The sequence below is a fragment of the Sturnira hondurensis genome, unplaced genomic scaffold (assembly GCF_014824575.4).
Source record: "Sturnira hondurensis isolate 20B ecotype Veracruz unplaced genomic scaffold, ASM1482457v3 Scaffold0018097, whole genome shotgun sequence".
NCBI classification, from domain to species: Eukaryota; Metazoa; Chordata; class Mammalia; order Chiroptera; family Phyllostomidae; genus Sturnira; species Sturnira hondurensis.
The window spans coordinates 2,724,360-2,740,741 of NW_028090728.1; the positions used below are offsets into that span (position 1 = coordinate 2,724,360).

Below are 16,382 nucleotides of genomic sequence, written 5' to 3' on the forward strand. Positions count from 1 at the left end.
CAAACACCTACTGGTGGATCTATTTTGTTCTCTCCAATTATGGGAGACAATAAATAATACGTCCATTTTGGGGGGAGCTTTGTTCATCTGATGTGGAATTCTACTGCCACGAGTAGAAAATTACGGGATTGATAGCAGTGACAAGCTAATGCAGAGCAGGCTCCGCTTCTGTGTGACAGCCTTAAATGGACCAATGGCCCAGACCTTGCAATCTCCAGCCCAAAACAAGGGCCCTTTCCCCAGCACATAAAGAAAAAGCAAACAAAAGTTAGGCACACAGGCCTGAAAGGGAGCCACAGCTGCCTCCTGGTTTGCCCGGAATGATCCAGCATCAGGTGACCCTGCCTAAGTGGTTTTCTAAGCCTGCAGAGCTGGAGCCCTGTGAGGGCAATGACTTTTCTTTTGTGGCAGCCTCCTTCTGCACATTTACCAATAAGCATTTGAAAGTGGCTTCTTAATGGACTAAACTCATAAAGTTTGTTCTTTTCATAATAGCCAGTGTTGAATGTGTCCTAACTATGCTGTGGGCCTCGGGCCAAGTGCAATACCTCATTTAATTGCCACACCAGAAACAGGGAAGTTTCTATTATTATACTCGTTTTACTGGGAACAACATGGAGGCCCTAAGAGATGGTAACTTTCCCAGCGTCACAGGCTGCTGGAGCTGCAACCTCAGTCTTAACACCAGTGTGTTTGACTCTGGTTTCTCTACCCTCAAGCACTAACACACACTCAGTCTCTCTAGCTGCCCTGGTGGTTGGCACTAGCTTGAAACCAAAACACAATGTTCTCTCAGTGTTATTAGCCATTATCACCCCTAATGAGCACCAGCGGTGTTTTTCCTGAGAAAGCCTGGGGTGGAACACTTGGGGAGGTGAAGTGGCCAGGGCCCAGCCTGGTATTTATTTCACAAGCCACTTGTGCGTGTCTAATTGTGTTTTCTGTGTCAGAAAGGCAAACTGTGCTCGTCAGAAACTCCTTAGGAATCTGGTCCAGGGATTGTTTGTGATTTCAGGGCTGCATGAGGAAAATGCTGGGTGGGGATGGGGGTGGTTGGGAGGGGTGGTTCACGGGGTGGGGTGGGGGAGAGAGGGGAGGATATCATCTCCAACTGGGCTGCCTGCCTAGCAATGAATCGAGCATCCGGGATATTGCCCACCACCCTTCTCCTTCTTTTGTTCATTTTCCCTAAACCTCTGTTCATTTTATTTCTGCAGGCAGACATCTAAGAGAATATATGGCTAGCTGTGGGCAGGGAAGCGCATATGTTTCTGGCCCTTCCAGTCCCTTTTGGTGGGGGAACTGACCTGAACCAAAGCAAAGACTCTCTTCACCTCCCAGGACCCTGCGGTGACAGCCAAGAAGCTGGCAGCCCTGTGTCAAGCACCTGTGTGAGGTGCTTATGCATTCCCGCCCCAGCCCTTCTCATCAGGTCCACCCAGTTCTCACTCCAGCCCCTACAGCCACAGGAGATATCCTAGCACTTAGCTAGCAGTTAGGACATCCTGCCAGTAGGGGAGGGGGAGGTCAACTTACTTTGGATGAGGCTAAACTAGCAAGGATTCGACCTGAAGCCTAAATTAAAAGTCATAAAGATTAATTTTTACCCTACATGTTTTGTATCACACTGAACACTCTCCACAAAGCAACACCAAAACAATGTGTCATTTAGAAATACCTGGCTACTTCTTAAAAATTAATTCAATTTTTGATTGCTGTGAAATTTACCTAACAAAATTTATCATTTAACCAATTTTATGTGTACAGTTTAATGACATTAAATATATTCCCATTGTTGAGAGACTTTCGCCAAGATGGAGGCATAGGTGGAAACACTGTGCCTTCTCCCACAACCAAGTTTGATTACAACAAAGGTTTGGAGAACAAGGACACACCCAAAGACCAGAAAACGGAATTATACGGAAGTCCAACAACTACGAACCGTTCAACGGGACGGTAAGAGAGGCGGAGCCAGCAGCGGAGCTGGGTCGGGCAGGACAGATCCCCCGACCTAGATGCTCAGGCAGCCCGGAACCAGTCGGGGTGTGGGGCAGACTGGCCACGGTCGCCCATTCGCGCACAGTGAGACTGACCACGCAGGCCCCAGGGGGCGAACCCAGTGGTGGAGGGCTGATGGCGATGGCACACTCGTGTGCAGTGGAATGAAATTCGTGGGCCTGGTGACCGTGAGGGTTGCGGCGCCGGTGGGGACTGCGGCAGCAGGCGGCCGACTTGACGCCATAGTTCCTCTTTGACCCCGCCCCCACATACAACGTCACAACCCAGCAACTTAGTTGCCCTGCTCTAGTGAACACTTTAGGGCTCCGATCCTGCTACGGAACAGGCACGAACAGTCCAAAAGATGGCGCAAGAGGAACTCAAAGTCCCAGGGCTGATAACTCTAAGCGACCAAGAGATTGCCAGCCTCTCAGAAGCACAGTTCAAGAAACTGTTTATCAGGATGCTCACAGAACTGGTGGATTATAGTCACAAATTAGAGGAACATATGAAGGCTAAACTAATTGAAATGAAGGGAGATGTCCAGGAAACCAATAGCGATGGAAAGGAAACTGGGACTCAAATCAATGGAATGGACCAGAAGGAAGAATGAAACATCCAACCAGAAAGGAATGAAGAAATGAGAATTCAAAAAAATGAGGAGAGGCTTAGGAACCTCCAGGACATCTTTAAACGTTCCAACATCCGGATTATAGGGGTACCAGAAGGGGGAAAGAAACAGCCATGAGTGGAAAACTTATTTGAACAAATAATAAAGGAGAACTTCCCCAGTCTGGCAAAGGAAATAGACTTCCAGGAAATCCAGGAAGCTCAGAGAGTCCCAAAGAAGTTGGACCCAAGAAGGAACACACCAAGGCACATCATAATTACATTAGCCAAGACTAAAATGAAGGAGAGAATCCTAGAAGCAGCAAGGGATAAGGGGACAGTCACCTACAAAGGAGTACCCATCAGACTGTCAGCGGATTTCTCAAAAGAGACCTTACAGGCAAGAAGGGGCTGGAAAGAAGTATTCCAAGTCATGAAATCCAAAGACCTACAGCCAAGATTGCTTTATCCAGCAAAACTTTCATTTAGAATGGAAGGACAGATAAAGTGCTTCTCAGATAAGGTCAAGTTCAAGGAGTTCATCATCACCAAGCCCTTATTATATGAAATGCTAAAGGGACTTATATAAGAAAAAGAAGATGAAAAATATGAACAGTGAAAGGACAGCAAACACACAGTTATTAACAACCACACCTAAAACAAAAGCAAACCAAGAGGACAGCTAGATCAGGAGTGGAACCATAGAAATGAAGAACACATGGAGGGTTAGCAACAGGGGAGTGGGAGGAGGAGAAGGGGGGAGAAGGTACAGAAAATAGCATAGACAGTAGGTAGAAAATAGATAGGGGGGAGGGCAAGAATAGTAGGGGAAATATAGAATCTAAAGAACTTGAGACACGTGGTTATAAACTAAGGGGGGGAGAATGGTGGGGGAGGGAGTGTGTGGGTGGAGGGGAATGAAGGGGGGGAATAGAACAACTGTAATGGTATAATCAATAAAATATTATATATATATATATATTCCCATTGTTGTGCTGCCATCATCACCAGAACATCTTTCATCTTGCAAATCTGAGGCTCTGTCCCATTAAGCCCTAACTCCTCGTTCTCCCCTCCCTCACACTCTACTTTTTGTCTGTGAATTTGACAACTCTAAGGGCCTCATATAAGTGGAATCACACAATACTTGTTTTGTGACTGGCTTGTTTTACTTTTAATATCCTCAAGATTCACCCATGTGGTAGCATGTGTTGGAATTTCCTTTTTAAAAGCTGAATAATATTCCACTGTGTAGATATACCACATTGTTTATCTATTCATCTGTCTATGGACAGAGGTTGCTTTCACCTTTCAGCCACTGTGAATAATGCTGCTATGAATGAGTGTAGAAATCTCTATTTCTGTTCTTGCTTTTAATTATTTTGAGTTCCTGAACCCAATTCCAATGTGGGAGCGGAGAGTTTCCCCACACGAACAAGCAATTCTCTGTCACCAGCTGGGTGTCCTACCATTTAACTCAGTTCTGACACTATTTTCCCAGAAACAGCATCCTGTCATAGGTTAAAGGCTCAGTCCTACAACATTGTTTCCCTCCTGTCCCATCCCACACCACCGTGCCCTCCATACTTGAACCACAAGTCCAGGTTATTTATTAACTGGGTTTCTGACCTATGGGCTACAGATTGGAGGTCCTCACCACCAACTCCTTGAATCAACCATTTTGCTAGAGTGGCTCACAAACTCAGAAACACTTTATTTACTAGATGATTGGTTTATTTTAAAGGGCTACAACTCAGGAACAGCCAGGTAGAAGAGATGCACCAGGCATGGTATCGGGGAAAGGGCACAGGGCTTCCACACTCTCTTTGCACACCACTCTCCCCAAATATCTTCATGCTCACCAACAGGGAAGCTCTCTGAATCCCATCCTTTGGAGTTTTTGTAGAGCTTCATTATCTAGGCACAAATGATTAATTCATTGGCCATTGGCAATTGGTCTAACCTTCAGCCCCTTGTCCACCCATGGGGGATAAAAATCACATGATCATATCAATAGATGCAGAAAAATCATTCGACAAAACCCAGCATCCATTTACGTTAAAAACTCTCAGCAACATGAAGATAGAGGGAAAATACATAAGTGCAACAAAGGCCATATATGACAAACACACGGCCAACATAACACTCAATGGGGGAAGAGCTAAAATCACTTTCCTGAAAACCGGGAACAAGACAAAGATGTCCACTTTAACCCCTTTTATTTAGTATAGTACTGGAAATGATAGCCACAGCAATCAGACAAGAAAAAAATAAATAAAAAGCTTCCAAATTGGAAGTACATGAAATGATGAAATGATACTATATGCTGTATATAGAGAACTCTAAGGAGTCTACCAAAAAACTATTAGAACTGATAAATGAGTTTAGAAAAGTAGCAGGATACAAAACTAATATTCAGAAATTGTTTGCATTATAAAAAATTTTATTGCATTTTTCTCATAATCATTTAACTCCCTTATACCCCTCTCCCCTCTGTAGTCACCACTCTATTTTCCACGTCCATGAGCCCTTTCTCCTTTTGGCCCAGTCCCTCCATGACTTCACCTCTCCCCATCCATAGCTGTCAGCTTGCTATTTATCTTTTGGTCTGCTTCTATTTTGCTTGTTAGTTCAGTTTGTTCATGAGATTTCACATATGAGTAAAATTATATGGTATTTGTCTTTCTCTGACTGGTTTATTTCACTTAGCATAATGTTCTCCAAATCCATCAATGATGTCACAAAAGGTAAAATTTTTCTTTCTTTTTTACTGCCAAGTAGTATTCCATTGTGTAAATGTCCCACAGTTGTTTTGGCCACTGATCCACTGATGGACACTTGGGCTGCTTCTGTATTTTGGCAATTGTAAATAGCACTACAATAAACATAGGGGAACTAATGTTCTTTTGAATTAGTGTTTTGGGTTTCTTCCAATATTCCCAGATGTGGGATCGCTGAGTCAAAAGGCAGACCCATTTTTAATTTTTTGACGTATCTCCATACTGCTTTCCACAATGACTACACCAATCTGCCTTTCCACCAACAGTGCAAAAGGGTTCCCCTTTTTCCACATCCTTGCCAGCACTTGTTGTTTGTTGATTTATTGATCATAGTCATTCTGAACAGTGTGAAGTGATATCTCATTGTTTTAATTTTCATATCTCTTGATGATTAGTGATGTTGAGCATCTTTTCTCATGTCTATTGACCATCTGTATGTCGTCTTTGGAGACGTGTCTATTCAGGTCCTTTGCCCATTTTTTAATTGGATTGTTTGGTTTTTTGGTGTTGAGTTTTGTAAATTCTTCATAAATTTTGGATATTAACCCCTTATCAGATGTATCAGGAAATATGTTCTCCTATTCCATGGGTTGTCTTTTTATTTTGTTGATGGTTTCCTTCACTCTAAAAAAACTTTTTAGTTTAAAGTCTCATTTGTTTGTTTTTCTATTTCCCTTGCCTGGGGGGATATATCTGACAAAATATTGCTACAAGCAGTGTCCAGGATTTTATTGCCTATGAATTTTTATGGTTTCAGTCCTAATATTTAAGTCTTTAATCCATTTTGTATTTATTCTTGTGTGTGGTGTAAGAAGGTGGTCTAGTTTCCTTTTCCTGAATATATCTTTCCAATTTTTCCAATACCATTTATTGTATAAACTCTCTTTAGCCCATTGTATATGCTGGCTTCTTCTGTCGAATATTAATTGACTATAAAGGTGTGGGCTTATTTCTGGGCTCTCTATCCTGTCCCATTGATTGATATGTCTGTTTTTATTCCAGTATCATGCAGTTTTGATTATTATGGCCTTTTAGGGTATAGCTTGATATTAGGCAGCATGATTCCTCTAACTTTATTTTTTTTCAGGATTGCTGTTGCTCTATGGGGCCTTTCTTGGTCCAATATAATTTTTTGAAATATTTGTTCTAGGTCTCTGAAATATATCATTAGAATCTTGATAGGAATTGTGTTGATCTATAGATTGTTTTGGGTGGCATGGACATTTTAATGCTGTAAATTCTTCCTATCCATAAACACTGTATATGTTTTAATTTATTTATATCTTCTTTAGTTTCTTATAATTTTCTGAGTATAGGTCTCTTGCATTCTTGGTTAGATTTATTCCTAGGTATTTTATTCTTTTTGAAACAATTGTGAATTGAATTGTTTTTTAATGTCTCTCTCTGTTAGTTCATTAGTAGCATATAAAAATTCAGCCGATTTCTGGATATTAATTTTGTATCCTGCTACTTGACTGAATTCATATATTAGTTCTAGTAGTTTCTTGGTGGAATCTTTGGAGTTCTCTATGTACAGCATCATGTCATCTGCAAATATTAACAGTTTTACTTCTTCCTTTCCAATTTGGAGGCCTGTTATTTTTTCTTGTCTGTTTGCTGTGCTAGGACTCCCAGTTCTATGTTGAATAAGAGAGGTCAAAGTGGGCATTCCTGTCTTGTTCCCAATCTTAAGAAGAAAACTTATAGTTTTTGCCTATTGAGGCTGATGCTCACAGTGGGTTTGTTATATATGGCCTTTATCATGTTTAGTTATGCTCCCTCTCTTCCAACTTTGCTGAGGGTTTTTACCATAAATGGGTGCTGGATTTTATCAAATGTTTTTCTGCATCTATTGATATGATCATGGGTTTTTATCTTTTATTTTGTTTATTTGGTGGATCACATTCATTGATTTGTGGATATTGTACCAACCTTGGGAATAAATTCCACTTGCTCATGGTGTATGATCTTTTTGATGTATTGCTGTATTTGTTAGGTAGCAGCTAGGAATGAATGTCCAGAGAGGAAGGCTCTCACCATTACAATCTAACAAAGAACTTAATACAGGAGGCTAGAAGCAAAAGAGACATGTCTCACCAACTGACTCAGCAGTCCTGAGCTTGGTTGGATAAAATTGCTGGGTGCTCCAAGCATTATAAGCTGAATAGAACAGAAGAAGGGAAGAGTCCTTGAGACTGTACTGAGAAATGGAGGTTTCTGTAACAATCTTGCTAAGATTGCCAAGTGTCCTGACCATCACAAGCAGGAATCAGACAGGAAGAGGGAGGAATAGTCCTTGAGATGCTGTGCTGGGAAAAGAAGCTCCTGTAACAACTTCATTAACTAAGGCAAAGAGCCTTTACTAACTGAGAAAGAAAGTCTTTGTAGCTGTACATTATTCCCAAAGTGGGGAAGGAGAGGGAACCTAGAAGCAAGCTGTGGTATATAACCCCGAAACCGCAATAGTCAGTGTACTTAGATTAGCAAAGTACCCACCTGTAGCCTTGGCTCAAGTGTATAGAACAAACTCACTTACTTACTAACAAACATACTAACAACTTTCTCCTGTATGTGGGGCATTTAGACATGCCGGGCACTTGCTTGCTATGTGTTTCATAAATAAACTTGCTGATTCATCTCCACTATATGTGTTTCTATCTCATTTGAATTATTCTCTTGTGGTGAGACAAGAACTGAGGTGGGGGAGAAAGGCCTCCTGACTCAGGTCTCTCTCTCTCCTGTCTGTAACATATTCAATTTGCTAGTATTTTGTTGAGGACTTTAGCATTTATGTTCATAAGGGATATTGGCCTATAATTTCCTTTTTATTGTAGTGTCTTTATCTGGTTGTGGAATTACAATAATGCTGGCATTGTAAAATGAGCTTGGAAGTTTTTCCTCCTTTTGAGTTTTTTAAAATAATTTGAGAAGGAGAGTTGTGTTAGTTCTCTTGGAATGTTTGGTAAAATTCACCTGTGAAGCCATCTGGTCCAGGACTTTTGTTTGTTGGGAGTTCTTTGATTACTGCTTCAATTTCACTCAGTGTCATCTGCATATTCAGACTGATTCTTCCTGATTCCTTTTTGGAAGACTGAATATTTCTAGGAATTTTTCCATTTCATCAAGGTTGTCCAATTTGTTGGCATATAATTGTTCCTAGAATCCTTTCTTACAATCCTTTGTATTTCTTTGGTGTCAGTTGTTATTTCTCCTCCTTCATTTCTGATTTTATTTACTTGGGCCATCTCTTTTTTTTCTTGATGAGTCTGGTTAAAGATTTGCCAATCTTGTTTATCTTTTCAAAGAACCAGCTCTTGGATTCATTGACTTTTTTTGTATCAGTTTCTCAGACTCTATTTTGTTTCCGCTCTGATATTTATTACTTCCTTCCTTCTACTCACTTTGAGCTTTGTTATTCTTGTTCAAGTTCCTTTAAGTGTAAAGTTACAGAGTTTACTTGAGCTACTTCTTGTTTTTTTGAAATAGGCCTATAATGCTATGAATTTCCCTCTTAAGATTGCTTTCCTGGTGTCCCACGGATTTTGGATTGTTGTGTTCTAATTTTTATTTGTTTCAAAGTATCTTTTGATTTCTTCCTTCATCTCATTATTGACCCATTCATTGTTTAATAACATGCTATTTAGCTTTGATGTCTTTGTGTATTTTTCAGTGTTCTTCTGATTGATTTCTAGTTTTACAGGATTGTGGTCAGAGAAGATGCTTGATATGATTTCAGTCTTCTTAAATTTATTGAGACTTGTTTTGTGTCCTAACATGTGGTCTAGCTTAGAAAATGTTCCATGTGCACTTGAAAAGTATGTATATCCTGCTGCTTTGAGATGAATTGCACTGAAGCTATCAATTAAATCCACTTGATCTAGTGTGATCTAGTGTGTCACTTAAGGGTGCCATTTCCTTGTTGATTTTCTGTCTCGAAGATCTATCCAGTGAAATCAATGGGGTGTTAAAATCCCCAACCATGATTGTATTTCTGTCAATTTCTCACTTTATGTCCATCAAGATTTGTTTTACATAGCGCTCTTATATTGGGTGTATGTTGGGTGCCTAAATGTTTACTAAGGTTATATCCTCCTGTTGGATTGTTCCCTTTATCATTATGTAGTATCCTTCTTTGTCTCTTACTATAGACTTGGTTTTGAAGTGTATTTTGTCAGATACAAGTATTGCTACCCCAGCTATTCTTTCCTTTCTATTTGCATGAAATATCTTTTTCCATCCCTTTACTTTTAGTCTGTGTGTATCTTTTGATCTGATGTGGGTCTCTTGGAGACAGCATATGTGTGGGTCTTGTTTTCTTAACTATTCAGCTACCCTCTGTCTTTTGATTGAAGCCTTTAAGCCATTTACATTTATGGTGATTATTAATAGACAAGTATTTATTATCATTATATTTTTAAACTATTTTCCTCTGTTTTTTTTCTTTTTCTTCTTCTTAAAGCAAGCCCTTTAACATTTGTTGCAGTACTGTCTTGGTGCTCACAAACTCCTTTAGCTTTTTCTTGTCCAGGAGGCTCATTATCTCTCCATCAATTTTAAATTTTAGCCTTGCTGGATAACATAGTCTTGGTTGTAGGTCCTTGCTTTTCATCACCTTAAATATTTCAGATCAATCCCTTCTGGCATTATGTTTCTGTTGAGAAATCAAATGACAGTCTTATGGGAGCTCCCTTGTAGGTAACTACCTGCTTTTCTCTTGCAGGTTTTAGAAATCTCTCCTTGTCTTTAACCTTTGACATTTCAATAATGATGTACCTTATGTGGGCCTCTTTGGGTCCATCTTATTTGGGACTCTCTGCACTTCCTGGACTTGTATGTGTTTTCTTCTTCATCAGACTAGGGAAAATTTTGGTCGTTATTTATTCAAATAGGCTCTTGATTCCTTGCATACCCTCTTCTCTTTCTGGTATTCATATGCTGCAGATGTTGTTACACTTCATGTTGTCCCAAAAGTTTCTTAGTCTCCTTATTTTTTAAAATTCTTTTTTCTTTTTGCTGTTCTGCTTGAGTATTTATTTCTAACTTGTCTTCCAAATTGCTGATTCAGTTCTCTGCTTCATCTAACCTACAGTTTATTCCTTCCAGTGATTATTTATTTCAGATATTGCATTCTTTATGTCTGACTGGTCCTTTTTTATTGTTTCCTTGTCTTTTTTGGTGCTGTTGAGTATTCTTATAATTATTGCTATAAACTATATCTGATAAATTGCTTGCCTCCATTTCATTTAATTCTTCTCCAGAATTTTCTTGTTCTTTCATTTGGGGCCTGTTTCTTTGCCTCCCTATTTTGGTTGCTTCTTTATATTTGTTTCTATGTGTTAGGTAGATCTGCACAGACTCTGCTGTTGTCCTACATCAGACGCTTCCTGTGACTGGCCCTGGGCAACCTGTTTGGAGCTATTACAGGTTGTGGCTCTATCTGCTGGGCCTGCGTGTATGCAGAAGGAACTAGGCTTTGCAAAAAGGCTGGCTTTTACCCACCAGGCCTGGTGGAGGGTGAGCTGAAATCCCCAAGCTCCCAGAGATCCAACTTTGCCTTAGGGTGTTCTGTTAGTCTTTGAAAGTCTCTGACTGTATTCCTCAGCAGCTAGGCTTAAGCTTCACCGGGTGGGGTGGGGATACTGTTTCCTACCCACCAGGTTGATGCTTTTAGTATAGGAATGTGCTGCCTGAGGATAGGAATGGCTTCTGCAGTATGAGAAATGACTCAGCACAAGGATCCTAGCAGCTTTTCCTTCAGTTCTATCTCCAGAGCCACCAACCCCCTACTCTCCTCATGTATTTCTAGTCCACTCTGCCTTCCTTCTACTGGAGCCCAAGGTAAGTGGCTGCAAATGAAATTTTGTGCACTGGCTCTTTAAGAGGCTCTCTGCATCTATGGCCATCTCTCCCTGGCAGACAGAAATCCTGCTTTTCACAACCAGATGTTATTTGGATTCCTTTTTCAGTTCTGGTGCTGTAGGCTAGGGAGCCCAGCTTGGGGTTTAGACTCCACACTTCTCAGGGGGACCTCCCCAGTGGCTGAAATATTGCTCTGGAACTTCAGCTGCCATCCACAGAAGCCCATCCAGCCCTCTAGTGCCTGCTCCACACTCCCTATTAGTCTTGTTGTGGTGAACTTCTTTCTTCCATCTGTCCTTGATTACAAGGTTTCCAGATAGTGTTCACTTGGTTATTCAGGATGATTTTTCTTTAATTTAGTTATAGATACAGTTTGGTCCTGGGAGGAAATTAGTATAGCTTTTACTTTTCTTTCCCTTCTCCTCTAAAGATAAATAAATAAAATCTTTTTTAAAAAAGTTAAAAAAAGAAATCTATCAACAAAATGAAAAGACAACCTAATCAATGGGAGAAGATTTTCCCCAATGAAACATTTGATAAGGGGTTAATATCTAAAATATATAAAGAACTCATAAAACTTAAAACTAAAAAGACAAACAATTTGATTACAAAATGGCCAGGGGACTTGAATAGACACATCTCTAAAAAGGACATACAGAAGACAGTAACCAGAGGGGAGGAGGAAGGGGGATAATGGAGGGAAGAAGGGGAAGAGTTGTCAAGGAACATGTATAAAGGACCCATGGACAAAGGTGGAGGAGGATTGAATGTGGGAAGTGAGGGTGGGTAGGGCAGGGGAGAATAATGAGGGGAAAATAGATACAACTGTAATTGAACAACAATAATTTTAAAAAGGCATGCAGACAGCCAATAGACATATTGTTGCATCTTTTGCTCAGCATCACTAATGGTCAGAGAAGTATGCATTAAACCCACAGTGAGATATCATTTCACACCTGTCAGAATGTCCATTGTCAATAAATCAACAAACAACAAGTGCTAGTGAGGATGTGAAGGAAAAGGAACCCTTGTGCTCTATTGATTGGATTGCAAATTGGTGCAGCAACTATGAAAACAGTATGGAGGTTCCTTAAAAAATTAAAAATAGAAATATCATTTGAATCAGCAACCCCACTTCTGGGTATCTATTTGAAGAAATTGAAAACACTAATTTCAAAAGATGGATGCACCACTGTGTTCATTGCAGCATTATTTATAATCAAGATATGAAAACAATTTAAGTGCCCACTGATAGGCAAATGGACAAAGAAGACATGGAAGTCACAAGATAGCATGGGGTAGGTGGATCTTTCTTGTACTTCCTCCCAGAACCAAAATGGAAATAAAACTAAATTGGGGAACAGTTACCCTGAATTACCAACAGAAGACTATCTGAAGAGGAGACTTTTAACCAAGGGCAAGCAGAAACCACCTTAAGACTGGTAGGAAAGGTGGGGTCATGAAAGGAGCTGACCCCACTCCCACAGGTAGAAGGCTGAGGTTAGAGAGCTTTGGAAGGTTCCCTCTGAGGGAAATGAAGCCTAGACTCCCTACTGGGCTCCCCAGCTCAAAGTGTCAGTGCTGAGATCAGCCACCCACGAAGCATCCAATGATGAAAGGTGGTGTGGGGTTTCTATCTACCAGGGAGAAATGGAGCCCACTGAATGCAAAGCTACCTTTTTTAAAGAGCCAAAGCACAAGATTTTCACTAACAACCACTTACCCTGGGCCCCAGGGAAGGGAGGGCCATGTGGACCAGAGTTGTCTGAGGAGATTCTGGAATGGGATGCTCTGGGGAGGGATGTGGGGGAGTGGCTGCCAGGATCTTTGTGCTGGGCCATCCTCACAATATCAGCAGTCATTTTTCTTGAGAGGACCTAGTACCTCCCAGGGAAATAAGCCTGGGGAAAAGCAATTACCCCACCTTCTGAGATGCCAGTCACCCCACCCTCTGGAATCCTGCTTGCCTTACCCTACATCTTAAACCTTACTGAGGACACAGCAGCATAGGCAGACTCAGAAGGTATTAGAGACTGCTTTGGACGCAGTCATTTCTCACACTTTCCCGGGAACCAGACTGGCGATTTCTCTTCCTGGAAGAGCTGACTAAAACATCCAATAGAAACACCCTCCTGGTTTCTGGCAAACTCAAACTCTGGGGACTGGAGGCCCCACCCACCTGCCTACTATGGGCTCTGCTCTGCCAAGGTCAGAAAAGTAATCTGGGACAGACTCAGACATGTACCTCCGGGGAGGAGGAATGCCCCCTCACAGGAGATGCAGGTGTCCCACCCTCCAATTCCACCAGAAACCCTTTCAGAAACAGTCTTTTCAGTGACTAAGACTGACAGCCAATCAGCCAGCAGGTAGAGGCAAGTGGTGGCAGATTCTGTGGTACCTTGAAATGTTTGCTGTCTTGCCCCTGGACCTTGGGCTGATAAAAGCTGGTCTTGGCGTGCAGCTTGTCCCCCCTTCCCATGCAGCCAAACCCAGTGGAGGCAGCCACAAACTGTGGATCACTTACATCTTTAAACAGGTTGCCAAGGGCCACACGTGGACAGCACCTGGTATTGGCTTGTACCAGCTTCAGACAATATTGGAGCAGTATCCAAAGAGAGATCCCAACAGGCAGACACTAAACTCTGCTGAGATGATTTCGACTTTGCTCTTTTACATTATTTTCTTTTTTAAAAAAATCTATTGTCTTGATTATGTTATTACAGTTGTCCCATTTTTCTCCTCTTTATTCCTGCTGCCTTGCACCCACCCCCTCACACCAGCATTTCCCCACCTTAGTTCATGCCCATGGGTAGTACATATAAGTTCTTTCACTTCTCCATTTCCCATACTATTCTTAACCTCCCCCTGTCTATTTTGTACCTACCATTTATGCTTCTTATTCCCTGTATCTTTTCTTCCATTTTCCCCTCTCCCCCTCCCCACTGATAACCCTCCATGTGATCTCCATTTCTGTGGTTCTGTTCCTGTTCTAATTGTTCATTTACTTTTAGTTTTTTAGGTTCAGTTGTTGATAGTTGTAAGTTTGTGTCATTTTACTCTTCACACTTTTTATCTTCTTTTCCTTAGATAAGTCCCTTTAGCATTTCATATAATAAGGGCTTGGAGATGATGAACTTCTTTAACTTGACCTTGCCTGGGAAGCACTTTATCTGCCCTTCCATTCTATTTGAAAGCTTTGCTGAATAGAGTAATCTAGCTTGTAGGTCCTTGCCTTTCGTGACTTAGAATACTTCTTTCCAGCCTTTTCTTGCCTGTAAGGTCTCTTTTGAGAAATCAGCTGACAGTCTTATGGGCACTTCTTTGTAGGTAACTATCCCCCTTTTCTCTTGCTGCTTTTAACATTCTCTCCTTATCTTTTTTTTTTAATGTGTCCCAGGCATGAACCAGCTCTGGCCACCAATGCAGGCAACAAGCTGGGATGAACTAAGGACTGTACAACTGCTTTGCCCCTGAATGACCACCAATCAGGTGTGTCCTTGCCATTGCCAGGGGGTTCTCCTTATCTTTAATCTTGGGTAATGTAATTATGATGTGCCTCAGTGTGTGCTTCCTTGGGTCCAACTTCTTTTTTTTTATTTTAAAGATTTTATTTATTTATTTTTAGAGAGAGGGGAAGGGAGGGAGAAAGAGAAAGAGAAACATCAATGTGTGGTTGTCTCTCACATGGCCCCCACTGGTGACCTGGCCCGCAACCCAGGCATGTGCCCTGACTGGGAATTGAACTGACAATCCTTTGCTTTGCAGCCCACACTCAATCCACTGAGCTACACCAGCCAGGCGGGTCCAACTTCTTTGGGACTGTCTGAGCTTCCTGGACTTCCTAGAAGTCTATTTCTTTTGCCAGACTGGGGAGGTTCTCCATTATTCTTTAAAATAAGTTTTCAGTATCTAGCTCTTCCTCTCCTCCTCCTGGCACCCCTATTATTCAGGTGTTGGAATGTTTAAAATTGTCCTGAAGATTCACAAGCCTCTACTCATTTTATTGAATTCTTGTTTCTTCATTCTGTTCTGGTTGAATGTTAATTTTTCCCTTCAGGTCCAAAGCATTCCTCAGTTTCTTTCCCATTGCTATTGGTTCCCTGTACATTCTCCTTTAATTCACTTCTCATAGCCTTCACTCTTTCCTCTATTTTGCAACCAAACTCAACCATTTCTGTGAGCAACCTGATTATCAGTGTTTTGAACTGTGCATGTGATAGGTTGGCTATCTCCTCATCACTTAGTTGTATTTATTCTGGAGGTTTGATATGTTCTTTCATTTGAGCCATATTTTTATCTGTGTTGTGGCTCTGTACATGGTGGAAGGGCCCAAAAGTGAAAAATGCCACTGAGTGGGCTCTTGACTGGCTTTCAGTCATTTCCTCCGCTACCCACAAGCAAATTGGACCCTTCTGGTGCTGATTCCCAGGTGGGTAGTTTTGTGTACATTCTAGGACCCTGTGGGTCTCTCCAATGAACTTACCTGTGAAGCTGGTAGTTTCTCCCACTGCTGAAACCCCCATAGGTTTCATTCAGTCAGAGGTTTTGAGGCTTTATTTCCCCTGGCTGGAACCCTGGGTCGTGCAGTCTGTCTCACTCCCTAGTTGTTCTTCCTGGTTTATTTGCACACAAATGTAGGATTGCCTGCTTCATTAACTGCCACCTCTCCTGGTCCGTGAGCCACTGCCTTGCCTGCCCCAGTCCTTCAGCTGCCGCCTTGCTGTGAGTCCTCTCTGCCCCAGCTGCCAGTCTCTACCCCTCCTACTGATCTGGATGAATGTTTCTTCTTTAACACCTTGGTTGTCAGACTTCCATACAGTTCGATTTCCTGGCAGTTCTGGTTGTTTTTGTGTTTACAAATTTGTTGTTGGCTTTCTTTTGGTTGTGGGAGGAGGCACAGTATACCTGCCTATGCCTCCATCTTGGCTGGAAGTCTTTTGTTATTTTCTTTATTTTTATTTTTAATTGCTTTTTAATTTTTTCTTTTTTCTTCCATAACTCTTCTTTTACTCTTTTCCTTTGTTACCGTATTTTTCCCTTGAAATATTTTCTCTCTTTCTGTTTTCTTCTTTGTTTTTTTTAATATATTTTATTGATTATACCATTACAGTTGTTCTATTCCCCCCTTCAATCCCC

General features: G+C 41.3%; 1 long non-coding RNA gene across 1 annotated transcript; it reads left to right on the plus strand.

Moving 5' to 3' along the window:
• The first annotated feature begins 7,723 nt into the window (after positions 1 to 7,723).
• On the plus strand, positions 7,724 to 14,893 carry LOC119002814 (uncharacterized). Its single transcript, XR_005069811.1, has 3 exons — positions 7,724 to 7,793; positions 9,409 to 9,412; positions 14,874 to 14,893. It is a non-coding gene; the product is annotated as an uncharacterized LOC119002814 (long non-coding RNA).
• The last annotated feature ends 1,489 nt before the right edge of the window (positions 14,894 to 16,382 follow it).